The sequence below is a fragment of the Phodopus roborovskii genome, unplaced genomic scaffold, assembly GCF_943737965.1.
Source record: "Phodopus roborovskii unplaced genomic scaffold, PHOROB, whole genome shotgun sequence".
Lineage (NCBI taxonomy): Eukaryota > Metazoa > Chordata > Mammalia > Rodentia > Cricetidae > Phodopus > Phodopus roborovskii.
In genome coordinates this window covers 38119924-38136849 of record NW_026126409.1, presented here as the reverse complement: position 1 = coordinate 38136849, position 16926 = coordinate 38119924, and the positions used below count along the sequence as shown (strand labels likewise).

The 16926-nt window shown below is 37.7% G+C and overlaps 1 pseudogene; it reads right to left on the bottom strand.

Moving 5' to 3' along the window:
• The window catches only part of LOC127220420 (sorbin and SH3 domain-containing protein 2-like), a 159692-nt pseudogene that overhangs the window by 12110 nt on the left and 130656 nt on the right, over nucleotides 1–16926 (bottom strand).

Here is a 16926-nt window from a genome sequence, read left to right as displayed (position 1 = left end):
TCTCTTCTACCTAAAGGATTATCTTTGGCTTTCCTAATGTGTTCAGAAGAACCTTAAACCAGAATTCCAATATTTAAATCATGAGTGATTAAAAATCTAGTCAGCAAATAAACTGTCAAAAATTTCCTTTATACAATTGTAGAATATGATGGTGGTTTATAAAGAAAGGGAGATTTTTTTGATCATATATTTGAGTAGGGTACCATTTTAAAAAATCAAACAATTGGATACATGCTACATACTGTCCTCCAAGTCACTTTCATTATGTAACAACTATGATGACACTGTGCAATATTAATTTCTATTGAACTACATCTGAATTTTGGTGATTGTTTCAATTAAGTATGATATTTAAAAGGTATGATCAGAGCTCACATTGGTTGACTCTGGGGACAGTTATGACTAGTGGTGACAAGTTAACTTGTTTCAGTCTGCTACTGAGCTTAAACATTAGTGTCTTCAAAGATAAGTTGGTGACTAGTTTTTAACACATGGTGTAGTCAATGGGTTGAATATGTTTATGGATGTGGGATGCCTCAAAATGTAGTGAAAACAATTTGTGTGATCAAAGTTTAAGTACATAGCAGTAGTTTCTAATTTATAAAGGGTTTCTAAAGCAACATTGAGAATTAGTTATTTTCAACCCTCACTGGAAGACAAGAGGCAAAGGCAGCAGTGGGCAGAACCGACCCTTGTGAAGGATTACATTGTGGAGTTTTAATAACTCTTGGATGTGATCATATAAAATGATATGCAAACATATAAATCAAGCATGAGGTCTGGTACTTAAAATAAGAACACGAGATAATGATCTTCATCAGTATTTCACTAAGAAAGAGCCCTTTATCTAGCCCACAACTTAGTTTTTTTGTTGGGAAGCAACTACTGGCATAGAGTATTTTGTTAGGGTAATGTCATGAGATCCTTACCTACTGGGTCTTTCCAGGCTTCTGTCAATAGTGGACTGATAGATGGAGGCCTGTTAAGATAGGGCAGCAGTCTCATGAAAAGAGTTACAATAACAATTTTCATTTATTTCTCACCATGAGTTTTGCATTCTAAAAAGGGTACTCTAAAATTTAGAATCTAAATATGGCAATCGAAAGAATAATTTATTCTTACAAAACATGTCTTTCCAAAAAAGATAACATCTTTGAATTTCCTCTTAACAAAATACACTGCATTCTGTGATATAACACAAGCAAGACATTCATTTCATCAGAAAGAGGAGGAGGGAAGGAGAAGGAGGAGGAAGAGGAGGAGGAGGAAGAGGCGGAGGAGGGAAGAAGGAAGAAGGAGGAAGGGGAGAGGAGGAGGAAGAGGAAGGGGAGGGAGGAGGAGGAAGAGGAGGAAGGGGAAGAGGAGGGGAAGAAGGAAGAGGAGGAGGAAAAGGAAGAGGAGGAGGAAGAGGAGGAGGAGGAGGAGGAGGAAGAGGACATAACCAGTAACATTATCATGAGGAACACTGACTGGATGAATGAGTAAAGTTAACTTCTGCATTAATTTCAGGCACTCAATAGCTGTTGAGGTAATAGGAGCTTTCTACATGAAGAACTGGCTTTATTTGCAAGAAAATATTTGCAGTTATCATTAAATCCTTATAAAATATGAAGTTCTTTATAATTTCATTTTTATTAGCAGATGTTATCCTAAAAATATAGCATATAAGTGGAACTTGAATGTCCTTGCTCTATAAACACACATATTATTTTCATAAAATACACAGAATTTGATTAAAAATAAACCCAAATTATGTGGGGCTTGAGCCAGACACAGAGTTATAAATGCTGAGCCATTTAAGTTCAGAATTAGTTTAAAATGAATGAATCAAGATATACTCCTTTAAATGGTATGCTTTACACATCTCATTCTGAACATACTAAAACTGAAGCCACGCAAAAGCAGTAGATAAAGTTTTTATTGTACATGGCTGTTTCTGAGACACTTGCTGAAATATCTACATTACAAGAGAGAGGAGGTATTGAGTTTCTGAGGGGACATTGCAAGGTAGAAGCAGCATGTTGTGATCTCCATACTCACAGCAAACCTATTCCCAGTGAAAATATTTTGACTTTGGTCATGTATATTGCTCAATTTATCATCAGAGATGAACTTTGGTTTGTTGAAAAAAATAAAAGTTATTTTGAAAATATTTATGCAAAGGCCTAAAATGGTCAACCATAAAGGCAAGAGTTGATGAATTTTATCCTAAGTTCCTATATAGATAATTTTTTTAATCAGTATATTAAAAGCCTGCTTAGATGAAATGACCATCTCTCTTTACAACTGATTTCTACTATTCTTTTTGGATTAACTGGTAAATACGATCAGTTTCCCAATTAAACACTAGATTATAACTTTATGAATTGTATATAGATCAGTCTGACAAGCTTCATGCATAATATTTTGCTTTAATTCCATATTACTGATTGAGAATGGAATTTTACCCATAGTAAAACAAAGGATTTATTGACATGAAAATGTTCTTTGGACAGGAAAAGCATATTTAATACTTGTACTTCTTAGAAAATTCTTATATTCCCATGTCAACAGATATGAGAGTAGAAAATTACTATGATGATAAACTTACATAATTATTTGCATTTTTCTGAATTGGATACTAGAAAGTAAGGAAAACATAGTAATGAAGAAAGAAAAATGAGTAAAATAATATTAGGTAATTCTACATGTTTACAGAAGTGATAGAGCCTCAGAGTGTCACTACCTGTGGGTCATGGGGTTTTATGGGACAACCTGACAACTCAAAGTGTCAGATTGAGGATGCTCTCAGAATACCCCTAATAAGATCAGAAATATGAACTCTCAGTTATGATAAGCTTGGGTAATGTTGCAATATGAAATAAAATACTGTATGAGAATTGATGAAGTATGTTTCTGAGTTAGGACAAACTGTGATTACTCTTCCTTGTCTTGTTTCTCATAATCCACATAAGTGTGTGTGTGTGTGTGTGTGTGTGTGTGTGTGTGCGTAGGTCAAAATGTAAGGGGTCAATTCTCTCCTTATACAATATGGGTTCTGGTATCAAACTCAGGTCACAGCTGAGTCATCTTGCTGACCTAAAAACCATACTTTGATTTTCTGTCTCATAAGAAGAACTTCAGTTGTCAATTATAAGGTAATAATAAAAATTAGACTAATAATTAAAGCAAAACCTTGTACAATAATTATGACACTAAAATGGAGAAAAAAGGAGTTCCAAGGAAAGCACTAGTCCATTTTACCAAACACAATGTGCTCACCATTTGCATCTGATCACTATTTTAACACAGTAGAAGGTCATTTTAAGGACAGGCAGACATTAACTCATTCTTTCTGCTAAGAAACTATTGGTTAAACTTTGCAAACAAGTTCTTAACTGTGTTTTAGATTTTATTTCAAGCTAGAAAAGTGTAGGTTTCATTATGACATTTGCAGACAAATGTTTAGTTAAATTTGATTTGAAAATATGTCATTTGTAACATATGTTTGACAAAAACCAGGTATTTGATCAATGATGGCTTAGGTATTACCTAACAATTAGTTTTTAGTAGAAATGTTATTAAAGGTAGGATCAAAATATCTTATGGGACTATATTCTCTTACACTCTGAAAGGCTATCTTCTCACAAACACCTTTGTTAACTATACTATTAAAGTCACTCATGCCTCTCAGTCCCCAAAGATAAGGACATACAGTTAAATTGCTATCAAACTGCTTTTTAAATGTAGTATTTTGGCCACTACCATAATGTAAAAAGTGCATTAAATTAAATTTTTCCCCAAAACTCAATGATAAAAAATAGTTTCCCTCCCTGGGGAGCAGAAAGGGGATGGGATGGAGATTGGTGGAGGGAACAGGGGAGGACGGGAGGATACAGGAACTGGGATTGACATGTAAAACAAGTTGGTTTCAAGTTTACATAAAAAAATTATCAAGAAAAAAAATAGTTTCTAGAAGAGCCAAGCTCTAAAAGCATCTATCAGGGATGAGGGGGGAAAGTGTGGTATAAAGGAAATAGTTTTGAAACAAAGGCTGAGAAATTAGTGATTTATTCTCTTGATAGCCATCTTAGTAGGCCACTATAGATATATTCCTTAAAGTTATTCTCTTCATTTTTTGTAACTAGAAATCCAATGAGTTGAATATATTTTCTAAGTTCTGTTTCAAAATTAATGAGCCAACTACTTTTAAAAAAGTTCCAGAAATATCTGATCAAAATACCTGGGGAATATTTATAAAATGTTGATTCATTTATCTTAACACATCAGTATAACACTGAATTTAAAAAAAAAATGGAGCCAGGTGGTGGTGGTACATGCCTTTGATACCAGCACTCAGGAGGCAGAGGCAGGTAGGTCTCTGAGTTTGAGTCCAGCCTGCTCTACAGAGATAGTTTCAGGACAACCAGGGCTGCAAAGAGAAACCCTATCTCAAAAAAAACAAAAAACAAAAAAACAAAAAGACCCCCAAAAACAAAACAACAACAACAACAACAAAACAATAGTAGCCATATATGATAAGTATATCTCTCTCCCCAATGGATTATAAATCTAGCCAAAGTTCAGCAATACAGTAACATAGTTTTGGTGTGGAGACACAAGAAAAATATTTGATTGAATTGAATTTCAAAATATATTCTAGGTTGTCCATATGCTGCAATGATACAACCTACAGAGTAGAATTATTTTATTTAATTCTCTTTAGAGAGCAGGCTTGCCTACAAAATATGAGTCTTGAAAAATTACTGAATTCAACACCTCAAAAAGTTTCTGATTTCTAGATTTTACTTTTTATTTGATAAAATTTTTTTTCAGTCTTTTAACTAATACCATGATTGATGGTTATTAGATGATCTATAACTTGGAGTTGCAGATTAAATTTTTGGAAATTTGAGTATTTACTCTTCAAACTTCATGCCTGCAATCTGTCAGGACATTGTGTGTCCTTAGCATGAGTTCTTGGCTCATATCTTGCACATAGCTTGAATGAGGCTTTTACAATGAAAGTAAGATATTTATTCAGTGCTGTGTTCACTTAAAAGTACACAGCAACTACTGTGACAAAATTGGTTGACTCTGTGTGCTGCTCTCCCTGCCTGGCTTCTTTGCAGTGTGCCTACAGGAGGCTTTTATCTGCCTGACAGTTAACACAGCAGTGACATATCTATTGTGTCTTCTAAGTGCTTCTCAAAATAACCTTCTGGCTTCTTTGTAGAGGGCAAAGTTTGACTTAAGAGTCCTTTCTGTTCCTTTTCATATACTTTTTTCCTTATCCAGGTTAAAATTTTCATGGCCTGACATAAACTCTTCACCCAGCTATTTGGCTGATTTTCATAAGCATTATTATTATTATTTTTAAAAGGTTTACTTAGTTTTAGTTCATGCATGTTTTGCTTGCATGCATGCCTCCTGTGAACTATGTGTAGGACTGGTGCTGGTAGACCCCAGAAGAGGGTGTTACAAATGGCGTTGTGGATGTTTGTGAGCTGCCCTGTAGGTGCTGAGAACCAAAGCCATGCTCTCTAAGAGTAAGTAGCTAGTGCTCTTCAACCACTGAGTCATCTCTCCAGTCCCATCCATAAGCTTTTGTCAGCAGAGACTTCAACTGAGTCTTACTGCACATAGCAGTGACTATCTGCTCTAGTGGCTGCCTGAATTACAATTCCAAGAGTTAGTGGTGCCTGTGGAACTGGGAAACTGGAACACCCATGCCAGGTATTTGTTATCTCTATTCTTGACTGATAGTAAAATCCACTAGCATTTAGTAAAGCAAAAGATTAGCAACATTTAGAAAAATATAAGGAATATGTTTCTGATTATATAAGAATCAAAACTTAGTTTTTAAAAAACCATGTTATTCTGTCTGTATGGGTATAGCACTTTTGCCACAGCACATGAGAGCATGCTCTCTTCATGCACAATGGGCAGGTTCCAGGGTGGAAGTCAGGCCATTGGGCTTTCACAGCAAATACTTTTCCCTAATGAGCCATCTCCATGGCTCAAGAACCTCAACTTTTGAGTCTGCACCTCCTAGATTGTTTTCTAGAAGACTTTCAGTAGTACCTTTCCCAGTTTATGAAAACAGGCAGTCAATACATGCTCAAGTTCAAGAGTTGGGTCTTTTATGCTACTGAATATTTTAGCTGGAAATAACAGTTGGAAAAAAAATCTATCACCTGGAATTCAGAAACAGCCAACCCCTTCACAGTGTCTAGGAATGCTGCTACATGCAACACAGTGATACAAAGAGTTTCCAAAACCAACCGGAACAATACAGGAAACTGTTAAAAAACACGCATGTTCAGGCTGATAGTAATGGAGGGGAAATCTGGAAGGGAGAGAAGAATTTGTCTTTACCTCATTGGAAACACCGGAAGAAGGATCTCGAACATAGTCCAGAGCCTTTTTAGGAGGCTGGGGGTAGATACACCACATAAGCAGAAGTGGAGAGATGGGATGGATGGAGGAGAGTCAATGGCAGCGAGGAATGACCATGTGGGAAAGGTGACAATGGTTAGAAATCGAGTGCTGATAGAGAATCACATACATATAAAGAGCCACGTGAATGGAGCAAAATGGCAGCCTAGGAGGAAGAGTGCAATGCTTGTAAACATTCCCCAGCACTGTGAAAAGCTGCTTGTGTTCAATTAGTAGATTTGTAAACTTAATCTGTCAGATCCAAATTAGCACTCCTGGTCTTTGGCCACAGTAGATTGCATGGACATCAGAGAAATAAGCTAGAACATGCAGGTGAGTGTCCTTGTGTGGCTGAGGAGGATGGCAGAAAGTGATGATAATTTGGGTTCAACACAGAAAATCGGTACAGTCTCTAGAAACTTTCCCCAATAATAGCAAACACAAAGCAAAACAAGAGAGCATTTTCCCAATAAATAAAATACATTTTAATAAGAGGAGATACCAGAAAAAAATAGGAGGAAACAATCCTCTTATTAGGTAATAGAAATGCCAGGAAATTTTGTTTTATATTCACTTACAGTCACATTTGATTTAGTTCAATAAAACATACAATGAGGTTAACCAAGAGTGCATTTTAATGCATAAAAAGGGCTCTCATAGCCATCCAGTAAGGAATATGTAATCGGCATATTTATAAATTCTTAAGTGACGTGGAGAAAGAACAGATTCTGGGTTCTTATAAAATTGTTGGGCAGTGTAAATGATATGCTGTTCAACAGTTTAGGGGTTGTAAAAAAATGCATGTTTCAGAAAACATGAAACCCACAAACAATTCCTCAATAGAGATCGAATGATTAAAGGAAGTTGCATGAAACCTGAGTTGACCTGTCCCAAACAGATCAGACCCCATGAGGGTCAAACTGGGGGCTTTGAACATGGGAATCTGGAGATAAGAGATCTTTTGGTGGCTCATGATCAACACTATAAATCAAGGTCCACAGGGCTTTTAAATTCTTTCCTTTTGTTACATCTCTTCTATTCAAAGAATCATTTTATAGTGGGGATATTTATAGTGGGAATGTTCTGACGGTACTTTTAGAGGAAACTGCCCAAAGATTTTGTTGTACAAAAGGCCTAGATTTGGGCAAATTCCTTGACCTTTTTTTTTTTTTTTTTTTTTTTTTTGTTATTGGAGCTGGCAAGTCATTCTTGAAGAAGGCAAGGTACTTGTTACTGTTAAACTACACCAAAATGTGTTGTACAAAATACAGCTTTGCCCTAAACTAACTCAACATGATAGATATGCAATGAATTAGATGTGCTTCTAGTGCATGATTAGGAGAAAACACATGGGAAGTGAAAGAACACATTTAGGCATTTGATACAAGAGTGAATTTGCACAAAGCCGGAACATGGATATTTTATTCATCCAGCTTTTGTTCTTGACATGACACGTCTCCCTCCTGGCATGATTATGTTTTTGACATCAAACAACATCCTCCTATTTATTTGTCTTATAGTAATTGTCTAGCCTCACTTACCGGACGTCCAAATTCCAGTTCTGAAAAGAATTTATACCAGGGCTCATTTTCTAAATCTATGTCATCTGGATTTATGCGACCAGTCTAGAGCAGATGTGAAGGAAAAGGGAAGGAAAAGGCACACTGAGCGAAGTGAGGAAAAACACCATGTGGTATGAAAACACACACGCATCCACAAACCTCACACACTCATCCAACAAACCTCAGCAGGACAGAATGGAGAAAGTAAAGTACAATGAGCAAAATGAGGATATGAAAATGAGGGTCCGTGGCATTGTTGGGGTCTCTGTTGCCACCATAGCTAATTCGTTAGCCTGTTGCATAACTAGGGGAAGTATCCTGGTAGTGACCGTGAAGATAGGTCCAAACGAGGTACCAAGGGGGCTTTCCTGGATTGGCCAGTCTGCTGTCCCTAAAGTCACTGACAATTGTCAGCAGCAACAGTGGTCTGCAAGATGCAGACATTGTACATGGGGAGGGCTAGAGACATGGAATGGTGGAGATGAGGGTGCCTGGGAGAAAGGTCGGAATCTAGGAGCAGGAAGAACCCCAGCAGAGAAGGGATCTGACCATGTCTTAGCCTCGGAACAAAGGCTGAGCTCTGCTTCCCCACAGCATGAGAGGAGGTGAAGAAGGAAGGAGCTCACCCGGGTGGGAGAGAGAGCTGGGGCACTCGGACTCTGACGGGGTGCTGTGGGGACACAGCTCCGGGGTGGAGGGGAAGGGCTACGCAGGCCATCTGTTGAGGGTGACACTGAGACAGGCTTCCGACTGGGTTCCTTGGGAACAGGTGTTGGAGTTGTTGGGAGAGGGGGCTGTAAGAGAAAGGGGTGAGGAAATACTGGTTCGTTAGACAAGGATTCTCCGTGGAACCTGGAGGATACCAGCTGTCATTAGTCCTGGAGACTAACAGTTTCAGGAAGAGGCTATGCTGTGGCTGGGCTGACCATGGAGATCAGATTCCTTAAAAAATGGCCCACCACAGCAAATATCTCAAAGTCACAAGCTTCTCCATAATTGAAGAAACATCCCATTCCGTGATTCAGTCTCCTCATGCTGACTTGGAGCTAAAGGAGGGTGTGGGAGAATCAGGCTTTTCACAGTAGGTAGGGTAGGGGAGGAAAGGGTATGGAGTATAATTGACTTGTATCTCAGGTGGTTTATGAATGTTGTGTTTAAGATAGAAATGCTAGGGGTGTAAACATAAACAGTTGAGAAAAAACAAATACAATTACTTTAGCAATAGAACATAGACATAAAGCCCTTCTTTAACCCAATGATATCCTTAATGCCTTTTTACAATACATACCCAGCTAGAGGGTGTCATGCTGGTTGCTTGTCTATAAAAATAACGCTTGAAGTACCATATATGTGCATAGATACTTCTTTGCTAAACCACACGTCCCTAATTAAATGTGTATAGTTGCTTGGTACAATATATTAAGTGAGAAAAAATTCTAAGAAAGTTATTTTGTTCCCTAAAATCCACTTGCTCTAGCCAAGAGAAAAGCTCTGATGCCCACACTACCATATCAGGAGGTCTACTGAACACCCACTATCCAATCTCATTGTTTTCTTAGACTTCTTACAGATCTCAAAGATTCCTACTGAGTAGAGCTCTATAACCCTATAATGCTGGGGACATTGAAATATTCCACATTCCCTAAAAGACCACCATTTTATCATGAACTTATTGTAGTGTTTCATTGTTCTAACATTGTTTTGTTAGTGCCACTTGGCCTGTAGTGAATGACACATTATACCACTGAAAAGGTCATGGGAATAGTTTTATTTTAATATATTTTTTTATGGTAGAAGAAGGTGATATTATAGTAACTACACACAATGATAGAAAAATTTGAGGCATCATAGCAAAAATAGTGCAGAGGTCAAGCTTATTGTATGTAGGATAGTGATGACAAAGACTGCAGAGGAACCCTGGATCTGCTTGGGACTGATGCTGAGTGAATAACACTCTTGTATGGTGGGTGATAACATCCTAAAGTGGGTATCTGGAGGGGCACATGAAGTGTACAAAAAATACTACAGTGTTGGTCAAGAATTGAAACTGTCCTTTTAGTATTATTTTACTTTTGGTTATGAGGTTATTTATTTATTTATTTACCACAAATATAATTAAGCTATTCTAATAGAATGAGAAAATACTGCAGAAACTCTTGAGATATTTGCCCCAATTTATGTCAGTATTACTTTTGTTTTCCACTTAACAGTGTAGTCTGTAGAAAGAACATCTTCCAGTAACCTATTCCCATTGATTAAAAAAAAATAGAATTAATAGTAACTGTGTTCCATTGAATTAAAAATTTTGATCTCTGAGTGTTAAGATTTTGTTAGTGATAAAGTGTTACTTTTCTCCATTATTTAGATGATGTCAGCTGCAGTGTGTAATTACTTCATGATGTAACTTTGCTGGAGACTTTGTCTTTGAATGGTTAACATTAGAGAGAATTTACCAGTAACTTTGCTCTATTTGGAGGATTACCATTTTCTTCACAGGAAGAGACCTATGATCTCCCAAGCTCTGTAGTTCCTGATGCTGTGCACTTAGTGACTATGAACTCTTAATTTTAAAACCTCGATTTTCAGCTACAGTGTTTTATTTTGCTAGGGAAAGCTAGAAACTTTGGAGGTGGGAGGGGCTTGAAAACACTATTGTAGTGAGATATCCACCCTGACCCCACCTGTAGCATTGACCACGCCCAGCTCAGGACGGCTCAACAGCAATCTTGGTTATGCCTTTACCCTAGGATTGGATATGAAGTTCTTGCCTTTGCTCTTGTTGCTTCATTGGTGATAGGTCTTACATGTGCTTGTTTTTACTTTTCCTTCTCCTAGAGCATACTTGATATTTTCTATCTTTGTATATGTTATGAACAGTAGAGGGCAGCAAATCTGCTAAACAAATAGGAAAACAAGCTATTTAGCTTCACCTCAACTTGGACTTAAAGCAAATCTGTAACAAATGGATAGACTACATTCTCCTTTGTAGAAATACATTTCTATAATAAAATATAGGCTTCCTTTCCCCAGATTCTATCATTCTGCTATAAATCTAAAAATAGCAATTTCCCATTATTAAATGCATTTATAAATATTTATTTATTCTATATTTACATAGAAATAAAAGTTTATTAAATCCTGCTGTTTAACAAAGATTCTGTCTACACTCACAATGAGCAACTTGCTAGAACCTGTGCAAACAGTGACAAGTCATCCTCCGTAATTCTCGAATGCAGTGAGTGGTATACACTTGAGTAGAGCCTTTGTTTTATAGGCTGGGTGTGGTGGCACACACTTGCAATTGCAGGCACTCAGGAGGGAGGGGCAAGAGGATGGTGAGTTTGAAATCAGCCTGGGCTACATTGCAAGATTTCGTCTCAAAAGAATATAAAACAATCAGCAAAATCACTCTCAACTAATAGACACCCCCATCCAAAAAATTAAAGGACATGGTACAACTGTCTCTTTGCTGTGGTTGATCGATTGAGTTCCTTTAGTTGCAATCAAATGTGTTCTGTGGCAATCCGGAGCTACTGCTGAAGAACACAGAAACACTGTGATGGTTACTGACACATATGCAGCCAGATAACTGCAGCAAATGTGTCCTAACATTGTCACTACTTCATTACCTCACATCAGGGCAACTCCTTTTCGTCCCCTGCAAGGATGAACACTTAGGAATCCACTAGACGACAGCTACCTCCCAATGTAATTGGCAGAAGAGAGCTGATGGACATTCTGTTTTATTTCAGGCTATTTTACAAACCTAGCAACCTTCTGCTTAATAAGAACCTTATCTCTGGTGTGAGACAAAGTGCTTCAGATACACTACAACCAGAGCTTATGTGTGATTGTCCTTAAAAAGACTCCCTAGAATGGATAATTTTTCAAGTTTCCCCAACCCAACTTAAAAGGCTTTAAATGCTTTTGAGGTCTGAGAGCCTTTCTGCTTTTCAGTCTTCCCACTGAGCACACACTCTCTGTTATCCTAAACACACTAGAGAAACTAGAGTTTGTTCTCATAAATGCTCAGTGGCTTTCAAGCTTCAAGGCATGGGTTGCTGTGCTTTCTATTTATTTTGCTTTCATAGCAAATACTATTGCATAATGGGATAATTCTTCATGGGTCAAACCATCAGATAAAACTTCTCAAATTTTTATGCTTTAATTCTTGGTGGTTTACATTGCATTTCACCTCATCCAATATATGTTCCTTTCTGCTATTGTTATATGAAAGCACAGCTATTATAAGAAAGGTAACAATGTCTTTGTAGATTTTTATTTTATTAAGCATAAGAACAATTAACATGGCTTATCTACAAGTGTATCCAATTCAGATGATCTGTAATGCTTTTATTAATAGTATCCCAGTAGAGTTGCAATGATTGTCATATGGAGTCTGCACACTGGAAATGACTGTATACTGACCTATGGGTCAGGTCAGTTAAACTGGGGATTGTAAGGCCTTTTCAAGGGTCAGATATTAGGCCCATTTAGTCAGCATTGGGATTTATAATCAAATAAACATTCAATTATGATTATTTGATTATTTACTAAATTTATGAGCTTCAAAGAAATGCATTTACTCTTTGCCTTCCTGTTCAAGCATGATAATTGATAGATTGTCCCCCAATTTCTAAGGATGCATGTGATCTTTTTTTTTGTCAGGGGTTGAGTATTTGTGTTTGGGCAGAAATGCTATACCTCAAGGAATCTCAGAAGCTGAGCTAGAGTTATTGCTGAATTCCATCTATGTCTTGATGGAGACTCACTGGACCTCATAGATAGATTCAATCTCTCACCAATTTTACCCATCTACGGCAAAGGCAACATCAGCTCACATTCACTTAGAGACTCAAGGAGTTATTTACTACATAGGTATCACATGCTGGGCATTGGGTTAGGTATGGAAGATAGATAAAAGGTATGCCAGATATGGTACCTGCTTTCAAGAAACCTAAAGGCATGTCATAGGGATGTCAAAATGGGATATCCTGCATGTATATGGCAAGGAGAGCTACAAACCCACAGCTGAGGGTGAACAAGCCCCCAAAGAAAGCGTACTTTAGTGTGTGTGTGTGTGTGTGTGTGTGTGTGTGTGTGAGAGAGAGAGAGAGAGAGAGAGAGAGAGAGAGAGACTTTCCACAAAAAGAGAGATGATGAAGAATGTTTCCATGGAAGAAAGAACAGATCATGTCAAGGTTTGATGAGAAGGGGGAGAAAGCCCTTTGTGTAGCATGCAGAGAGTGAAACCACAGGATTTTGGTAGGTTTTACTCTTTAGTTTTTTTTTTTAATTATATTAATAGATTTTGCTCTAGGGACAAAAAAGAGTTGGGAGAAAATTTGGGAGTGATAGGCTTCTTAAAAATTATCTGGAGACTGGATTCACTAATCAGGGAAACAGACATGTTATGGTGATACAGACAACAGACTGTTGTGGTCTAGAAGGGATACTTGGCCATGACATTTCTCCCCATGAGTAGGAATGTAGTTCATAGAGAGTGAGGGGGATAAAGTAAGGGGGATGCTGACAGGGCTCTCTAGGAATTGAAGAGAGCCACACAGAATTGCCTAGCTGTTTATGTAACTTTCAAAAATTAGAACTGAAAAGAACAAAGGGATGTTCTCAAGAATAACCTCTGAGTGAAAAGAGAGAAGATGCATTCTTACATCCTCGACATCCATTTGATGTATGTCACTCTTACCTAGCAAGCCCACCCTCTTTTCTACAGCCTGAGCCTTCAAGACACTTAGCTGGTCTTTCAAACAAACACCCTTGCCCAATTTGCCCTGTGGGTTTTTTTGTTTGTTGGTTTATTTTGTTTTTGTTTTTTGGTAATAGTCTCTCCCCATAAAATGGTAATTTAACAAGGCTTGTCAAAATGATCTCTCATATCATTTGTCACAACACTGGCTTCTAACAAGGTGGTTTAGGAGGGATACAAATATAAGACTTCCATTCTTATTTCCTTCCAAGCTACTACTTCCTTCCACTCATCTTTTTCTGTGGCTGAAGAGATTTATCTGTAGCTGGATCTCAGGTCACACCCATGGGTCTTGACCTTCCCATCTCCTAAGACTTGTTAGAATACTGGGCTTGCACTATAGTTACTTGGAACTCAGTTTTCCAATGAAGTGAGGTAAGTACCACTAACTTATTATAGTTAGCCACTAAGTATACTATAGTCCAAAACAATCAAATTATGGTGATGGTGACTAGTAGCTGATGGTTTCTTGCTCAGAGGAGTCAGCACAGTAGTGATGAAGTACACCAAGCCAAAGTTTGCCTAGGCTAAACTGGTTCCCACACATGCCAGCTACGTGACTGTGTGGGATTCAGTTAATACTGCTTCAGTCTCTTGATCGGTATGTAAAACAGGAATTTTGTGCATCTGCTTTATAGGGTTGTTGGGAACACTACATAAGATAAAGGAATTATTACAAACTATAGAGCCTGGTTTGCAGTAGGTACCCATTTATAGATGCTGTTATTACTATCACTGTTGTTGGTACTTAGAACAAAGAGCACAATAGAATGGGGGTGAAATTCAGGTTTACTTGGGAACCTGGAGGCTAGCAAGCTTGCTTTCTGATCAATGACAAGTGCTTACGGGTCTTTCATGCTGCAGAATGGATGACTTCCCGGCTCATATTCAAAAATACTCCTTGGCTCGGATCGAAATTTTCTGGTGTCTACCTTTCTGTCTGGAGGGTCCCAGTCATGCCTGTAAATGAACAGCAAACCACATGTTGAAAAAAATTCTGTGCATAAAGCACCAATGACATACCACCCACAGTCAATTCCTAATTTAGCAGAGTTTATTTATTGATTGTGTGTGTGTGTGTGTGTGTGTGTGTGTGTGTGCGCACGCACATGTGCATGTGTGTGCATGCACACAGAAGAAAAGCTTTTGGGGGGGTCAGTGCTTTCCTTCCAGCCTGGTACATAGTTTTTTACTTGTATTTGAGAAAAAGGAGTATATGGTCTTTTGAGTTAGGAAATCCTGGTTCTTAATGGAGTGGGATGAAATTATTCACAAAATGATAGAGAAGTGCTCCAAGAGAGAAAATGAGGACCAAGTTCTAGGTGTAATCAGTGAACTCTACAGCAGAGCCCTCACACTTTCCCATTTCAGCTTTCATATCTTTGTGAAACTGTGTCCCGTTTACTGTCTGAGCAACAGAACAATATAACTAAGACAATATGTCATAGAAAATACTTAAAACCCCACTAATATAAAAACCAGTAACCCCAATAATATCAAAACCAGTAACCTTAAGTACCCTTTCCATTACTACTTATTAATTACCAGTCAAGGTAGTATGGGATTTGTCTTCAGGGGAATCTGAGATTGAATTTTGGTTTGGCTTGGACTCTGTACAAATAGAGCAAGTTATTGTAACATTCAAAGCTGTTTTTTTTCCCCCTGTAATGGAGAATATGTCCCCTTGGGTTGTTATCAGAATAAAATGATGTAATACAAGGAAAATGCTAAGCATAGTACTTGCCTCATAATCAGCTGTTGGTAAAGGTTACCAAGAACTAGGAGTGTTAGCTACAGTCCTACTAACATAACACAATTGAAATGTGGTCATAAAAATTTCTTTGGATGTCAATAGGTTATTAAATATTTCAGTGGAGAAATGAAAACTAGAATCAGTGGAAATGAGTCACAGACACTTGTTAAAAATGCCTTATTTAAGAATAATTTCTCTTGGTTTCTAGAAGACATGAAATTTCAAATTGTTGAAAATGAAAAATTACCTGCTTAGTCTCTCTCAAATGTGGGACAGCAAATGGGACATGCCAAATATTTCCAGTTATTTTATTTAATTTTGTATGTTTTATTTTGAGGCATAATATTAGTGTGTAGCCTCATTCTGGCTTGGAAGTTATGCAGCTCAGAGTGATCTTGGATTTTTACCTCATCTCTATAAAGACTGAGAGTCCATGACTGATGTACCATACTGTTCCCCATTTCAGCTAAGAATTGGAACTGGACCTGGGGTTCAGGAGCAAGCTACTACCCTTGAGCCACATCTCTAAGGCCCACAGCATTTTGTGTGTGAGTGTGTGTGTATGTGTATGTGTATGTGCATGTGTACATGTGCACATGCATGTACAAGTTTTATTGTTTGTAGTACACAGACAAATGTTCTTCCTAAGAACTACATCTGTGGCCTCTTTATTTCCCATATGCACTTATTGAACAAAAATTAGTTTGTGTCCCTGATACATCAAGTTTAACTGTGAGCATTATGAGAGTGTGACCGCGACTTCCCAGAAAGCATTCAGCATGATCTCAGTAATGATGTCCCCTATTGACTAATATAATAAGTCTTTACGTGTATTCACTCCATAGCACTGGGCTGATTCTTCACTGAGTGCCACTGTGAGTTAATTTTTATCCTAAGAGAAGCCATTATGGGGAAGAAGGAACCTTACTTTTCTGTTGAGGACTGATCTCTTGGTCGTGGCGGGACATGGGGGGGAGGCCCTGAGGAGGGCGCCTCCTTAAAAGCATCTGTGCCATTGTCTGAGTGGCTTTTGGAAAGGGGTCTGTAGGTCTGGGTCTTCGCAGCAGGGTGTGACTGAGCACTGTAGGGTGAGTTGTACAGACCTACCACGAAAAACAGAAAACCAACAAAACAAATGACTTAAAAGGTGCATTAAGTTGTTGGGCTCTGCAAAATAACCCTTGGTTTTTAAAAATTATCAACAAGCATATTCATAATATGTACATTAGGTGGTACATTGTTTATTAACTTATCAACATTAATGTATGAATTATCACTTACTAATTAAATATCAATTTGTTTTGCACATAAGTACTGATTATAGTAAATTATCCATTATTGTAGAATTAATGAAAATTCAGGCTATTTAGTAAAAAAAATAAACTTACAGATACTCAGCAAGGTTTCTTCCCAATCACAGAAACTAA